The sequence below is a fragment of the Genypterus blacodes genome, unplaced genomic scaffold, assembly GCF_046128005.1.
Source record: "Genypterus blacodes isolate CSIRO-AG114 ecotype Tasmania unplaced genomic scaffold, CSIRO-AGI_Gbla_v1 ptg000039l_1, whole genome shotgun sequence".
Classification (NCBI taxonomy): domain Eukaryota; kingdom Metazoa; phylum Chordata; class Actinopteri; order Ophidiiformes; family Ophidiidae; genus Genypterus; species Genypterus blacodes.
In genome coordinates this window covers 7,320,846-7,333,972 of record NW_027466852.1, presented here as the reverse complement: position 1 = coordinate 7,333,972, position 13,127 = coordinate 7,320,846, and positions in this window count along the sequence as shown.

The window sequence follows — 13,127 nt, the reverse complement described above, 5'->3', positions numbered from 1 at the left end:
TCAAAAAAATTAAAGGAACAGTTTTTTATCAGGGTATGGCATGAATTCAATTGCACTTTTCTGATAATGATTTGGTCAGTTAAGTGGCAGAGGGGGTTGTTAATCAGTTTCAGCTGCATTGGTGTTGATGGAATTATCAACAGGTGCACTAGAGGGGCAACAATGAGACGACCCCCAAAACAGGACTGGTTTTGCATGTGGAGGCCATTTCAAGTTTCTCCCTCTTGATCTTTTTGAACTGGTTTTCCACTAGTGTTGGCTTTAGCTAGAGTCATTATCACGACTGGGAGCATGAGGCGATTTCTTAACCCTACAGAAGTTGCACAGATTGTCCAACTCCGCCAGGATGGCACATCCACGCGTGCCGTTGCAAGGAGATTTGATGCGTCTCCCAGCACAATCTCCAGAACATGGAGGAGATTCCAGGAGACAGGCAGTTACTCTAGGAGAGCTGGACAGGGCCGTAGACGGTCCTCAACCCATCAGCAGGACCGATATCTGCTGCTTTGTGCAAGGAGGAACAGGTTGAGCACTGCCCGAGCCCTACAGAATGACCTGCAGCAGGCCACTGGTGTGAATGTTTCTGCCCAAACAGTTCGAAACAGACTTCATGAGGGTGGCCTCAGGGCGCGACGTCCTGTAATGTGCCCTGTGCTCACTGCCCAGCACCGCGGAGCTCGATTGGCATTTGCCATAGAACACCAGAATTGGCATGTCCGCCACTGGCGCCCCGTGCTTTTCACAGATGAGAGCAGGTTCACCATGAGCACCTGTGATAGACGTGAAAGGGTCTGGAGAAGCCAAGGAGAACGCTATGCTGCCTGCAACATCGTTCAGCATGACCGATTCGGTGGTGGGTCAGTGATGGTCTGGGGAGGCATATCCATGGAGGGACGCACGGACCTCTACAGGCTAGAGAACGGCAGTCTTACTGCCATTAGGTATCGGGATAAAATCCTTGAACCCATGGTCAGACCCTACGCTGGTGCTGTAGGTCCTGGGTTCCTCCTGATGCACGACAATGCCCGGCCTCATGTGGCAAGTGTGTGCAGGCAGTATCTGGAGGATGAAGGAATTGATACAATCGAATGGCCCTCACGATCACCTGACCTAAACCCGATAGAACACCTCTGGGACATAATGTTTCGGTCCATCAGACGTCGTCAGGTTGCTCCTCAGACTTTACAGGAGCTCACTGATGCCCTTAGACAGATCTGGGAGGACATCCCACAAGACACCATCCGTCGTCTCATTAGGAGCATGCCGCGACGTTGTCAAGCATGCATACAAGCACGTGGGGGCCACACAAGATATTGAGAAGCATTTTGAGTTGCAGAAATTGAATTTTGGCAAAATGGACTAACCTGCCACATCATTTTTTCACTTTGATTTTTGGGGTGTCTATATATTGAGCCTTCCGTAGGCTGAAAACTTTTATTTCCATCAAAAGATGTGCCATCCTTTTGTTCCTAAGACATTAAACTGTCCATATCAGTATAGATATCCAACATATTTCTTTTTCACATTGAAATCTGATGTGTTTTCAAAGTGTTCCTTTAATTTTTTTGAGCAGTGTATATTCTGTATTGATTATATATTAAACTAATATAAACTTCTCTCTGACTCTCCTGGTAGCTCCATCAGCATGTGGCAGAGGCCCCTGACGTCCACTCTCAGCCCCAGAGACGACACACTGACTTCTGTCCTGCACACAGAGTTGAGCACACAATGAGCAAAACCAGAATTTCAATATGCAGCCTCGACTTCAAAGGCCCCTGGAAAAATATAGATGAACGTTGATGTGTGACATCTATCATCACACATAAAGGAAGACACAGAGAAGAAACTAAAAAACGATTTTAAGCACTTTTTACTTATAGAAAATCAATTGATCTCAATGTTATTTCTTATGATTTGCCTGCATCACTCGAAGACCTCTGTGATCGTTTGAAATCATAAGTAAGTGATAATGGAGTCTTATTGTCTTGGTTCAGTTCGGGATCAGTAACACTTAAGTGATTCAAATCAAATGTATCTCTCAGCATCACTCAATGTAATACAGAGAGAGTGACGTCTCAAGAAAACCGTTCACGTTGCTTCATGCGGCTCAAAATGCTTCAATTGTTTTTAACTTTCAAGCGCCTCAGCTTTAATTTTTCAGTTATTCAAAGATCCTTAGGTATGTCAGAGTTGAGATGAAAATGAAACGGACTTTAATTTAAACTTTTCATGCAACAGGATATTAAAATGGCATGGAACATATACAGTATGTGCAATTAATATAGTAGGCCTGTGATATAGTCATTAAATGTGCGCCTGTGTGTGTGTGTGTGTGTGTGTGTGTGTGTGTGTGTGTGTGTGTGTGTGTGTGTGTGTGTGTGTGCGTGCGTGCGCGTGCGTGTGCATTAGCACAGAGTGAACGGCTGGCTGTCAGACGGTCGGGCGCTTGTTTGAAGTGCTGAGGAGTGCAGTGCTGAGGTAATTGTGTCTGACGGGCAGTGATAATGATGATGCACAGATCAAGATCAGCTCGGCACATCCCTGCCTCCAAACTGCAGCCCCCTGCTGCTCGCCTTCACTTTTCCCTTCTCTCTCCTAATTGACCCGGCTGTGTCTCCCCCGAGCCCCTTTGTTATTATTTATTAATAATTCATCGCTAAATAATTCACACCCTTGGATCCGCAGTGTTAATTGAGCTGGATGGCAGCCACAGCAGCAGCATCCGTGTGTGTGTGTGTGTGTGTGTGTGTGTGTGTGTGTGTGTGTGTGTGTGTGTGTGTGTGTGTGTGTGTGTGTGTGTGTGTGTGTGTGTGTGTGTGTGTGTGTGTGTGTGTGTGTGTGTGTGTGTGTGTGTGTGTGTGTGTGTGTGTGTGTGTGTGTGTGTGAGGCAGTAGCTCAGTGGGTAGAGCTTGCGTTTGGGAACCGGAGGTTTGCCGGTTCGAGTCCCTGCCGAGGTGCCCCTGAGCAAGGCACCGAACCCTCAATTGCTCCCCCCTCTGCGAAGGGTGGTAATGTCATGTAAGTCGCTTTGGATAAAAGCGTCTGCCAAATGATCGTAATGTAATGTGTGTGTGTGTGTGTGTGTGTGTGTGTGTGTGTGTGTGTGTGTGTGTGTGTGTGTGTGTGTGTGTGTGTGTGTGTGTGTGTGTGTGTGTGTGTGTGTGTGTGTGTGTGTGTGTGTGTGTGTGTGTGTGTGTGTGTGTGTGTGTGTGTGTGTGTGGCTCAGTGGGTAGTGCTTCCGCTTGGGAACCGGAGAGTCGCTGGTTCGAGCCCCTGCCCAGGTGCCCCTGAGCAAGGCACCAAACCCTCAATTGCTCCCCCCTCTGCGAAGGGTGGTAATGTAATGTAAGTCGCTTTGGATAAAAGCGTCCGCCAAATCATCGTAATGTAATGTAATGTTGTGTGTGTCTGTGTCTGTGTGTGTGTGGGTGGATTAGGTAAACTTTGTGATGTGGTGACAGAAATCTGCTCACTGGTCTGCATTCACTGGTTAACCATCAACCAGTCTTCATAATGTGACCTTTTATTTTAGTTTGGTGAGTTGAGGTTAATATTGAACTACAAAAGCTCTAAAGAAATATGGAAAGAATAAGATAGTTGATAGATAATTACTAAAAATAAAGAGTTGAATTAAAAGCTCAAGTTCAAATGTAACTTGATTTGGAGGAAGGTAGTTGTTTACACCATAATAATAGGACGTAACTAAGGCCGAGTAGTCCTCCAATCGCAACTATCAAACATCAATAATCACTTCCAGTGCCACAACACAGTCAGACCCGAACCAAGGTGGAAAAAACAATTGACAAAATTAAATAGAAAATATCACAATAAAACTGTTTGAAAAAGTTCAGTGTTTGAGCTCAACATTGGAAACTGATGACAATCCTGTGTGCAGGTGTAAAAGCCAACAGTAGAGGGCAGCATCGGCTCACTACAATCCCACATGCTGTGTGTTTGCAGAGCTGTTTGTAATTTAGAATCACATGCTTTGTTTATGTTAAATAATTCATGCAACCTTTCATTAACACGCTAAACAAATACAAATTGAACAGCAGAGTGGGAATCATAGCAGTCACATTGTGCCGTTGAACGCTTCTCTGCTTGCCGGCTGAGTTGAGGATCACATGTTCTCGCCAAACCTGCTGCTTATCACTCTGTTTACTAACTAGGTTTCAAGTCATTAGACAACACAACATCTGTATCACACACGGATGTGGTTAGAGCTCAGGCCTTTTTTTCGCCTCTGGGTTTGAGTAGCTCTTCACACTGAGACCTGTGCTTAAAAGTTAAGATAGTGTTTAAAGTTGAATGTGCTGACTCTTTCATAACAAGTTACAGAACTCTCTCTCTCTCTCTCTCTCTCTCTCTCTCTCTCTCTCTCTCTCTCTCTCTCTCTCTCTCTCTCGCTCTCTCTCCCTCTCCCTCTCTTTTTCTGGCTAACAGTGGCACTGTGTCGAGTCACTTGGGCAATCTTGGTCCTCTGAGCGTTGCCTCGTTGCCAAATCTCTTTTAAGCAGAGCAAAATACATCAAAAATCAAAGCAAATCTGAGCCCCGGCTTTTAAAAGTTTTGATTTTTTTTTTGTCGGGTGAAATATCTCAGTTGGGTTAAAAAAAAAAAAAAAACAGGCGTGGAAAAATATCTCCCCACTTTGTGTTTCTTTTGGGAATGGTTTATCCGAAGCTGTCGACAAGGCCCGTACAAGTCTCCCGCTACCATGGAGCGTACAGACATGTCTTTCATGCTGCGGTGGCTTGGGAGCGGAGAAGAAGGGCCAGTGGAGAGGGATCTGTCTGGCCATGCTCACTGCATGTATTTTTGTAGACATCGCAGTCGACTTCACTTAATCTAAGAGTACATCAAAGCATCCTCTGCTCCTCTTCCTCAGCTAAATCCTTCTCTGGTCCTTATTACCAAAGTGCTGGTAAATGCCTTTAGGGAGTTGAGTTGAGGGAAAAAAAACACAAACAAAAAACAAACATGTTTGCTTTTATCTTTCAAATAACTATTTATGCTGGTACAAATGAGCATTCCGAGAGAGGATGTCATTGTATCAGCAGCGGGTGAAGATGTAAAGAGTCTCCATGAGTGAAAAGAACAAATGCAAGACGAGTAAATTACAAGGGTAAACAGTTTGGCAGAATGTCATCGTCGCTGCTAAACTGAAGAGAGCTGCCACTCATAGAAACAACACTTTTTGATCCAGTGAGCCGGTTTAGCACAGCAAACATCACATTAACAAATGGCTTGCACCAGTTTGTTTTTGATTTATTTTTGATGGTGGTGTTATGAGTGTGGAAGTGAGGGGACTGCTTGTATACTCCGGTGGACGGCAGGGGCCGGGGAGTAAACAGACGACGGTCGGAAAGGCACTGGAGTCTCTGCATCAGGGTAGAGAGTGTAACCCCATAGAGATCCTGGAGAGTTCTGAAGCCAGAGATGGTGAATAATAGAACAAAGTGAGGACGAGTCTTCTGAGGCTCCACAGCCCTTCAATATTGCTCTATCGCAGGGAGAAAGGGTGTGTGTTTGCGTGCAAGCGAGTGGGATGCGGAGAGAACTGATCATCGTAACTCCTCCGATAACAATTAAACAGAAGGGAACTGAAGTGACCTGACTACAATGCTCTCTCATCAAGTGAAACGCACCGTTACGTCAACAAAACCTCACTCTGAAACCAGTGCAGAGTGACTTGGCAGCTTGACGCGACAGCCGCTGCTCTCCACAATGCCAAAGTCTGATCCAGATGACAGAATCCAAACCTAATCCTGTGGGACTGTGGCTCCTCTCCCTATTTTCTTTTCTCTTTCTGAAAAATTCACCCCCCCTCACCTCCCCACGTCTCTCTTCTGTGCGTCTCCAACACTGAGAACTGACATGCGGTAAACGGAGGCATATTCAAAGGCGAGCTGGGCCGGCACGAATCCCACAGGGGCCTCGTCTTTTTCTCCCCCCCTCTCCTGTGCTGAGAAATCAAAACTCTTTGGACGTCATACAGGCCCATTGAATTTTTGGTGCTTGCTCTGGAGCGGTCCCTTGCCCGAAGATGGCAAGCTTCATTAGAGCTGTCAGTCAGGCCCTGGCTATGGGGTGACGCCGCGGGGCACCCTCAGGGCCCAATCAATGTAGGGGTCCCCAGGAACGGGCCATCAAAGGACCCTATAAGACTGTGCTGTAACCCCGCATAGCTGAGCTGCGCGCTCATCTCCCATTGATCACATGATTAAGAGCACAGCTCCACACTTTCAGTTGTCTGTTTTTGAACTCGGTGCAAAGCTGCGGTCTTGTATTTTTAATCAGTGACTTCCCACTTGCTCGGGTATGGAAATGTGCACCCTGGAATTCTATATGAGGACAATCTTACTGGAGACTGAAGCTTCTCTCGACAGCGGCAGTGGAAACAGGAGCTTGTTGTTATTTTTGCATCACTCCAGCCTCCTTTCCCAGTGTGTTGCAATCACAATGAATCACGTGACGCAATGAAAATAAATGAGCCAGTGGGTGCTTCTCTGTCCAACAATCTCAAATCCTGGAACAATGAGATATCCACGAAATCACAGTACACAATTCAAATACAGGAGCAAACAAAACCCAAACAAAACAAAGAAACCGTCTTTGAAGAGCCAAAAACTCAGACTGCCTGAGTTCCTTTCAACAATATACAGAGTGCAATATTCTCAGTACCAGTATGTTGTTCAGAGCGTTCTTCCAAATATTTGGAGAGAAGGAGGAGAGATGAAACAGCGATAGAACAATGGGACTTTGGCTGTGTTATGGCGTGCGTGCACCTCGCCCCGTCAGGCCTTTGTAGTGTGTGTGTGTGTGTGTGAGAGAGTGTGTGTGTGTGTGTGTGTGTGTTGAGCAGTGTCCCCATTCCCAGTCAGTCCCCTGCTTGTTCTCAGTCCAGGTGGGGTCTCAGTCCCCTTGCTGCCGCCCCCCCCCCCCCCCCCCCCCCCCCCCCCCCCCCCTCCCCCGATCGGCCTATCTCACACACACCTGCTCCACCACACACACACATAACGCACACATGCATCCAAACAAAGATGAACGACAATCACTTTCTAGCAATAATACAGTGACTGAAGGCATTTAAACATTATTTCTGGAACATCAATCATATGGATGCACCAAGTTTGGGCCTGTAATCCAAAATTTGGTTAATTTATATGACATACAGATTAACAATGTGTTTTTGAGCCATTGCACAAAGATTATTATCAACAAACATGATCACAGAAAACAGAAGCTGTATACGTAGATTTTAGATTTTCTGTATTTCGAATTGATGTTGATTTGGATTACTTCCTGAAATATACAAATGTCTCTGTCACAAAGGTTTTGCAAATATACACCTTGATTAAACTCATATATTATTGATCATAGACATTGGAGCTTTTGTCAAGAGCTGTAGAGAGAGAAATGCAGGATAAAGGATGCTGCTTATGAATCCAGACTCTCTTCTAAAGGAATTTGCCCAAACATATCACTTGAAAACCTAAACTTTTTTTCCCATTGAAATAACCGGAAGCTATTTTTCAATTTTAGCATCAAATCCATGAGAAAACCCTTGAATGTGAATGCAAGTGCAGTGCAGTTCCAAAGCTGACCACTGGATGCTGCTGAGACGCACGCGCACCACTCTGGAGATGAAGTTGTTGGCGTATGGAACAAAGAAAATAATGATTCCCTGTCAGATATTTGGCTGTGTGTGCTGGGTGCGCCCTGTGTGCTCAGCAAAGGGTGATCCTAAGCAATTAACGGGGGAGCGTAGACGTCTTTTATCTCGCAGTCAAAGGCAAAAGGCACCATTTGACCTATATCCAGACTGGGGCTGCGTCCCAAACAACGACAGGTACCTGGGCATCAGCGCCCTCTCATCCGCCTCAGAGAACCCAAGACACATATGAGCATCATGGGACTTTCATTTTACTCCTTTAAGTGTGGATTAATGAGAAGAACGCGCGATTCCTGCATTAATCTGTAATACCTTCAATGCCCACAGATTTAAGAGAGTTCATTCGGCCTCCCCCCCACCCCCTCTTCCTCTCTCTCTCTCTCTCTGTATGGGGGGTGTCTATGGTCAGTGTGTAGCAGGCTGTGTCTGCTGGAGGTAATCCTTAGTGATCTGCCCTAATCTGTCACAGATACGCGGCTGAAGCGCAGAGGAGCTGTTAGAGCAGAAGAGGAGAGGGGGGAAACTGGATTAAGGCAGTACGTCTGCATTAACTCACTGGCCTTATCTCTTAAATGCTCTGGCAAAAAAAAATGCGAAACAAAAAAATATCCGCCAACCCCAGCTGAAGCCGGTGTGTATGTGTGTGTGTGTGTATGTGTGCGTGTACTGTACGTAGGCGTGTGTGCCTGTGAGTGGAGTGTATTGCGTCGTCGTTCCCAGGTGATCCCGGCTCCGTTTCTCTCTCTTTGATTGGTGCCCTGACCAATTTATTTTTTGTTCCTTCCATTTGCCAACCACACATATTAAACCTCTCTCTCTCTCTCTCTCTCTCTCTCTCTCTCTCTCTCTCTCTCTCTCTCTCTCTCTCTCTCTCCCTCTCTCTCTCTGTGTCTCCATATCTCAGAATTATGTGCCTTTGACATAATTTTTCCTGTTGAAACCGCATGCAATTATGGTTTACACTGTTACTGTGGAAAAATAACTAATTGTCAGTTGTTGCGGATGAAACAGTCTCACATGTTGAGTCGCGCCCTGGTTTCGAGCCTGAACTACCCAGCAGCACAGGAACACACACATCCTTTGCAGTCATAAACATGTACTCTCTCTCTCCCTCTCTCTGTCCCTCTCTCTCACACACACACACACACAGCCACTGCCGCAAATGCTACACTCCCACACACACACACACACTCTCGAAATGTGTTCACAAATGTGTAATAAAAGTGATACGTTGATTGATACAGTCGATGTGACTCTCCCCAACACAAACACCCAGACAGCCAGCGGCACGTACAGTCCTGCGCTCATGCAGTGGCTCCTCTCCAGTCATGGGAAGGTCACCCTGTGGCCCTGAGAGAGAGAGAGACTGTGTGGATGCTCTCATGTTTATGTTTGGGAGATTAGCAACGATGAAAGAATGCCTTTTCAAGTCTGGGCTAGAGGGACCTCTGTTCAATGCCCCACCCTTTCACCATACGCACGCACCCTCTCACTCTCACGCACACGCACACACACACACACACACACACACACGCACACACACGCACACACACGCACACACAGTCGCGCGCATGTCTGCACATATATGCAGTAAGTGAATGAAGTCACTTTTCTTCATCAATCCTTGCAAGTTTCTTCTGTTTCTCCACCATGTGTTCTCCACATTTGGAGTTTTGCATGATTCCACAGATACGTCGTCTTGGAATCTGCGTTCGGCAGTGAGTCACTCGTCTCATGGGACGCACACACCACACTGCTGTATGTGGAAGCCTTGCTGACACTTCACCCTCATCCATCCTTTCCTCTCTCATCTTCTTCTCATCAGCGAGTCCCAGTGAAAGAGCCTCATTGTCTCTCTCTGTCTGTATGTGGTCTCCCGGCCTCTCCTCTCTGGTTCTGCTCCTCTTTGCTCCGCGGTCTCTCTTGCAGCCATATGCTTGGCTCTCGTTGGTGTTTCTTCATCTCATCCCCCTGTGGTGACAAGGATTAGAAAGTGACTTATTCATTTTCGGGTTCCCATGCCCAAAGCAGGACCCAGGCCCGCCGCTGTCTATCTTCCTTGTCATTTCTCCCTTATTCATCTAAGCCAAATCAAACAGAAGAAGTTATGAGGCTGGAAGTTTTTTCGCATTCTCTCTGTATCAGTTGTGGATTTGGATTAGGGAATCCCTCAGTTGGAGACGACAACATGTTTGGGCAATTTGTTTCCCATTAGCAATAATATAAGGCAGAGTTTTCCAAACAAAACATTATTACCACTGGGCAAAGACCTGACCGCATGCAGGCCTCTCCCAGAGAAATGATCTAAAGGCTTTTTGGTCCCAGACTCTGGATCCTATTCATTCTTGAAATATTCCATTGTCTGTTACACAGCAATCAGAGGTTTTGTTTAACCAGGTATCGCAGGCTCCATTGTGCAACATTTCTCCATTATGCAAAGCAGATTGTTTACTTTGGCAGCTTGTCAAGGCCCCACACGGCAGTTTCATTCCAGCTCATACAGCACATCGGAGTCACGCTTGCCTTTAAAACTGACTCAACACTTTAATATTCCCATTTTTATCGCCCGGCGTGCTGACTCTACCCTGCCGCCTCCTTTGTTGTCTCAGCGAGTAAACCATTCATTCATCAAATAGGGGGAACCGCCGATGTCATTGAAGTTTTGAGTGCCATCTCTTTTCCTCCTGATTCTGGGGGGCCCTGCCTGTGGAGAGGCAGACCCCCTCAGGTCTTACCTACCCAAAAGTGGAAAGCACCTATTCAGGTAGAGTCACGAGAGAGCAGTTTTTATAGTGTCTGACTGAAGATGGGAGAAGGAGAGGTGAGTGGTTAGAAGCTCCTGGAGACTACTTAATTTAACATCCATCTCAATGACAGTTATTATCTCCAGATTGTCTTGATAATGCCTATTTACGATATGGGAAAAAGCAAGGGAGAGCAAATGCTAATGGAGCTAGAGAGAAGCAGACATATGCGTGAGGTAACAGGGACAGACAGATTAGGTTGATTTAAAAGAAAGAGGAAGAAGATGAAACGCTGTTGTAAAAGCGTCCTCAGTGAGCTGTGAACCTGGAGGCAGTGGCCTGGCTGCCTGCGTGCAACACGATACAGCCTCTGTGACAGGTGCTGACACTGCCTGATGTGTCGACTCAGAGGTTGTGGAACCAGTCAGGACCCGTGTGTGTGTGTGTGTATAGTCCATGTGTATCCAAAAATGCCACAAGGCAAATGATAAGGCAAATGATACATCATATGCCATTTTTAGAATTGTTACTGTTGGATTAAATGGCATTCCAGCGTGTTCTCCAATGCAACAAAGAGGCGGCTTGTGTTGTGTGTATCCCTCCACCCTCCTTCCTGTCAATCACCGTTGCAGCACTCACAGTTAGCGACACACAGGAATGCCATGTCACGGGTGGATGACCTTTACCAGCATGCCATTAATACAGAGCGTTAACACTGGCAGTAAACACTTATTTTGTTTGGATGATCCGGACGCTCCGCATGCCTCTGACCGGCCTTTGAAACCAAATACACGTCTGCTCTAGTACTCCACTCTGTTTGTAGTCGGCTTGTGGTTTATTTCCACTTCGTGTCACTTTGTCCTCATACTCCACTCCATTTCAAAGGGAAATGTAGTTTGTACTCCACTGCTTTTATCTGTTTACTACTTACTTTGCAGATTAAGGCTTTCCATTCAGCATGACATAATATCTTCTATCTCTTCTTGTTTAAGGCTGGAAGGAGATCCATGATCCCTCAACTTAAACCTCCTCAATTTGGGGATGATGTAACATCTTGGTCACGTATAAGTGAAATGTTTTAATGCAGGATTGTCGCATTTCTGCTTTTATTTAACATCCTGAATGTATCGCATATAAATAGCTATAGACTGGTCAAAGCTATATATGCAGTACTGGGTATCTTCTCTGGTCAGAGGCGTGGTTTGTTGATGCAGACAGTATTGGTTGTACGCGGCGCAGCAGATGGTACTACGGTTGACCCCTTCGCGTGTCTTCCTGTCCCCTAGCTGAACCACGGCGTGAGGGGGTCCTTATCTGGTCAAACTGGGCGGTGGGGAGGGGAAGGCTTTGAAGGCACGCTTGTATGGCGATGCAATCAGGCAGACTGCTGTAGGGCCGAAAAAACACCTCCCCCCCCCTGCCCCCCGAATCCAATACCCATCTACCCCCTTCTTGTGAGATCCTTCCAGAACAATCGCAGGCTCGCTGGTTGTTGTTTGAGCAGTGGAGGATCCTGGACGGGGCCTCGGTAGTGGATGTGGACGATATCACAGAGTTCATCTCAGTCAAACACCAGGAACATCTTGAGGAGAATCTCTAAGTGATAAAACACACATGGAACCCCAAAGGATTTTCCCAACCTGGACTGGGAAATAAATAGAGATTATCTCAGAGACAGGGATGTCCCCCGTGGTCCCCACTTATGCTCCAGTCTGCATGGAGGACACAAGATGAATTTGTCACAACCAAGCAAAAAAAAAAAAAAGGCTGATAAATTAAATTGGATGATCTGGACAAACTTCAGAGCATTGTATAGATATGTGGGTGTGTCTTCACATGGAGCAAAGTCATTGATGTTATTGCACAAAACGTCTGTTTATTTTGGCCTGGAAAGAGGAAAAACAATCCACTTTAGCTGCCAGTCACTTACAACTGAGACTGTGTCTGTTGTGCCAAAGAAAGCTACTGTTTCCAGCTCAGATGTCCATGTTTCATATAAGAATGTTTGTAAGAAAAACCGAACGCCAGCTCCAACAGCTTTTTCCAATTATTTCTCCTCGTATAAAAGACATAATTTCATCTATAGCTAACCACTGTGAGGCTTTCATCTTCAGCTAATATGTTCCACACCAGCATTGAAACAACACTCTACCACTCACAGATATTGATTTGGATTAGGCTCTGTCACGTTCAGGGATTGCGTAAATGAGACTCCCTTTTTCCCCTTTATCCTCCCTTCACTCATTTTCGTTCCCCCTCTGCCTGTCACATCTCCATGCTGCCTCCTCACAGGCCCTTTGATGTGCCTGCTTTAATTTGGAGCTTAATGGAATCTGTGGCACTGCTGTGCCTATCGGTGGCAGGATCACAGATCCCAGGGTTCATTGCGGCATGCCTCCATTCTGGTGAGTGGGTGTCAAGATAGCCGTGAAACAATGCAGGAGGGCCTGTAGCCGTAGGAGAGAAACTGCATTTCCAATGCAGATCCCGGAGTGTCGGGAGCTCCAGCCGGAGATTCTGCTAGTCTGCAGCTCTGTGTTACACTGCAGTTGACCTAAAAAACGCAAAAGAGTTTATTTCATTCATTTAATCTGCAATTTTACTGATTATATTCTTCACATGTGGCAATTTAACTTTCCATTACGTCTTGATGTGTTAAACAGAAAGAGGATAAACATTTGCAATCAAAAGAGAGATGGAGCTGGAAC